The sequence below is a fragment of the Alligator sinensis genome, unplaced genomic scaffold (genome assembly GCF_000455745.1).
Source record: "Alligator sinensis unplaced genomic scaffold, ASM45574v1 scaffold737_1, whole genome shotgun sequence".
In the NCBI taxonomy this organism is placed as follows: domain Eukaryota; kingdom Metazoa; phylum Chordata; order Crocodylia; family Alligatoridae; genus Alligator; species Alligator sinensis.
Window position 1 is genome coordinate 2,086,123 of NW_005841930.1, and position 3,920 is coordinate 2,090,042.

Below are 3,920 nucleotides of genomic sequence, written 5' to 3' on the forward strand. Positions count from 1 at the left end.
TACATTTCTGGAGGTGCAGCTGTAAGATCCAGGGATGCTGATGGCTCTGTTGTGGGGTGTAGTGATTGTGGGGGTGGTGGTGATGTGTTGGCAGGTTTTGCTTGTCTTGCCATGACATGGTCTGCATCCATTTGGTGTGTTGTGGGCTTGAGGAAGTTTGCTTCTGGTGATGAGGTTGGCGAGGTTCGGTACTTGTTTGAAAGCTAGGATGGGTGGCTCTGGGAAGATCTCTCTAAGAATAGGGTCTCTTTCTAGTATGGGTTGCAGTTGTTTGCGGATTTTCCATACAGGTTCAAGGGAGGGGTGATGTCATAACCAGCGGTGTACGATTTGCAGAGGGCTTTCTCTGTACTGCAGCAGTTCTTCATGTGGTATCCGGGTGGCTCTTTCAAACGTGCGATCTATCTCTCTGGAGGAGTGTCCTTGTTGGGTGAAAGCCTTTTTTAAGATTGGTGAGGTGGCAATCGCAGGTGTTCTCTTCTGTGCAAATTCGGTGGTATCTGAGGGCTTGGCTGTATATCACAGCTTTTTTGGTGTGTTTAGGGTGATTGCTGGTTCTGTGCAGATATAGTTTCATAGCTGGTAAGGTTGGAAGGGACCTAAGCAGATCATCTAGTCCAATCCCCTGCCATGGGCAAGAAAGGATGCTGGGGTCAAATGATGCCAGTGAGGTGGCTGTCTGGCCTCCTTTTGAAGACCCCCAGTGTAGGGGCAAGCACCCACTTCCCTTGGAAGTTGGTTCCAGCTCCTAACCACCCTGACAGTGAAGTAGTGCCTCCTGATAATCTAGCCTGAATCTACTCGTGGCTGTTGTTCCTTGTTACCCCCAGTAGTGCTTGGGGGAACAGAGACTCTCCCATTGCCTGCTGGTCCCCCTTGGCAAGTTTATAGGCGGGCACCAGATCTCCTCTCAGCCTTCTTTTGTGGAGGCTTGACTGTAGCCTCTCCTCGTAGGGCCTGCCCTGCTGCCCCCTAATCATGCGAGTGGCCCTCCTCTGGACCCTCTCGATGCTGTCCACATCCCTCCTGAAGTGTGGTGTTCAGAGCTGGACACAGTACTCCAACTGCGGCCTGACCAATGTCGCATAGAGGGGGAGGATCACCTCCTTGGACCTGCTCGTAATGCATCTATGGATGCATGACAAGGTGCGGTTAGCCTTCCTGTCTGCGTCCCTACATGTGTACATATACACATATATATGTTGGTCTGTGGGTTTCTTTTATAACGTGGTCTGTAATTTATCATTCTGGATACTGATCATTGTGTCCAAAAAGGAGATGTTGGTGCTGGAGTATTCAAGGGATGGATGGATGGATGAATGGATGGTGATTGTTGAACTTCTGATGGAACTCAATCAGAGATTGTAGGTTTTCAGTCCAAATGATGAAGATGTCATCAATATATCTTAAGTATAGCAAGGGTTTGATGGTGCAGTTCTTGAGGAAGTCTTCTTCCAGGTGATTCATAAAAAGGTTGGCATACTGTGGGGCCATTTTGGTGCCATAGCTGTTCCCATCTTCTGGAGGAAGTGTTGGTTATTAAAAGTGAAATTGTTATGTGTGAGGATGAAGTGTATGAGGTCAGTAATATCTTTGGGGTCTGTATTCTGAGTTGTAATCTTGTTCCTGTAGATATGTAAGGCAGACTTGGATGCCATCCTGGTGTGGGATGTTGGTATATAGGCTGGTAACGTTCATGGTGGCTAGGAGGGTGTTGCTGAGAAGGTGGTCTATGTTTTTACGTTTCCGTAGAAAGTCTTTAGTGTCTTGGACACAACTTGTTCTGTGGGTGACGAGCGGTTTTAGGATTGATTCAATGAAACCTGATGTTTCTTCAGTTAGGGTCCCATGGTTGGATATGATGGGTCTGCCAGGGTTCCCTTGTTTGTGGATTTTAGGGAGCATGTAAAAAGTCCCTGGGTTAGGTAGTAGGGGGATCAAGGTCTGCAGTTTTTCTTGTAGTCCTGTTGGAAATGATTCGATGGTATTGTTGAGTTTCTTGGTGAAAAGGGGAGTAGGATCTTCTTGTAGTTCTTTGTAGTAGGTGGTGTCAGAGAGTTGTCTGTTGGCTTCCTTTATGTGATCCTCACAGTTTAGGATGACTATGGCTCCTCCTTTATCTGCTGGTTTTATTACTATTTGGTGGTTAGATCTTAGAGTTTCTATGGCCTTTTTCTCTGGTAGAGAGAGGTTGTTATGGTGGCGTGTGTTGTTGATTATTTCATTGTTCATTCTTTCCCTGAAGCAGTCAATGTAGCGGTCAAGGTTAGGGTTTCGTCCACTGTGAGGTGTCCAATCTGATCGTTTTTTGGGGTTGATGTTTTCCTGAGTGTTGTCAGAGGATGAGTTGCTGTTGGGAGTGGATTCAGTTTGGTCATGGAAATATTCCTTGAGGCGGAGGTATCGGAAGAATTCTTCTAGTTCTCCACATTGAAGTATTTTATTACAGTATTTTTCTGGGCAGAAATTTAGGCCTTTAGAAAAAACAGATTTTTCAGTTTTGGTAAGCATGTGTGTGGAGAGATTGATAATATTTGTGGGTTGGTTGCTGTTTTCAGTTTCATCAAGTCTGAGGTTGGAATGTTGTAAGGTGTTGGTGTTGTTCCTCTGATGGTTGTTTTGTGGCTGGGGAGCTTGTTCTTGAAGTAATTTGTTCCATTTCTTTGTAGGATGAATGTTGTAGAAAGTTTATTGAAGTCTCCTTGAATCCACTGTATATTATCAGGGAAGATGATTGGATTTTAAATGCATTATACATGTATATTTTTTTAATGTATTATAATATATAAAATACATTATAAATGTATTATAATATGCCATGTATGGAATCTAATTATTGGAGGATCATTGTGAATTGGAGGATCATCTTAAGGCAGTGGTGGGGAGATGACAAAGGGGCTAGTAATGGGCAGTCTGTGGGGAGGACAGACAGTGGAGGAGTCAGTAGGGGGGCACATGGTAGAGCAGGTGGTGGAGGGTAGTAATGGGGCAGGCAGAGTAGAGGCAGAGAGACAGGCAGCCTTCCCCTTGCTGCCTGTACCTCTCCCCACATACCCTCATCATGCCTACCCCTGCTGCAGCCACAGGCTGCCCCAATTCCTTCCACTTCCCCTGTCCCCACCTCCCTCTTGCCCACTCCATACTGTTTCTGCTCCCCCCACTCCAGGCTTGGGTCCCTGCCTCCCCTTCTTCCTGTCTTCCCCACCAAAATTCTCCACCCACCCGCTTCTGCCCCTGCACCCCCCTTTATCTTTGCTCTTCACTGGGAGACTCCATCCCTGCTATAACGTGGGGTACAGAGCATGGCTCCAGCCCAGCCCTGTAGCAGCTGTGCAGAGCCAGCACTACTGCAACAGGGCCAGGCTAGAGCACATGCTCCTGACTGTGAGGACAGAGCCTGCTGGCATAGAGCAAAGGTAAGGGAGAGTGCAGCAGAGGGGAAGAGAGGGGGAGAAGCAGTGCAGGGTGAGATTGGGGACTATGGGGGAGGAGTGGCTGGGCATGCCAAGGCAGCAGGGGGCATGCAGCAGCTGTGGCTCTGCCCTCCACTGCCTCATGCTTGATTGTAAGGCAAGGGACTTTTTTCCCCCTTGTTAAAGGGTGGTGGGGCAGGGCGCTCATCTTCTAATCGAGTAAATCCACTATTTGGATATATAGGTATAGCAACAAAAGTTAAGAAGAGAAAAGAAGTGAAGTATAGATCTTTTTGCATTTTTTTTATTTTGAGGTGGTTCTAGCAATTCTCTCTGTATTAAATTCTACTTCCGGGTATACTTTCACTCTATTTGTGAAACTGGAATCTCCTGGAATAGCAGTATTCATTGGGATCACCCCAGTTCTTTCTTACTGCCCTTGGCTACAAGATGGAACACTAAAAAGTCCACATCTCTGCACAATATATCATTGTATTTTCCCCTGTA

The 3,920-nt window shown here is 46.7% G+C and overlaps 1 protein-coding gene across 1 annotated transcript in view; it reads left to right on the forward strand.

The window, feature by feature from the left end:
* The window catches only part of REV3L (REV3 like, DNA directed polymerase zeta catalytic subunit), a gene marked incomplete at its 5' end in the record, with an annotated part of 206,159 nt that overhangs the window by 162,458 nt on the left and 39,781 nt on the right, over positions 1 to 3,920 (forward strand). The gene's annotated exons all lie outside the window — the stretch shown is intronic.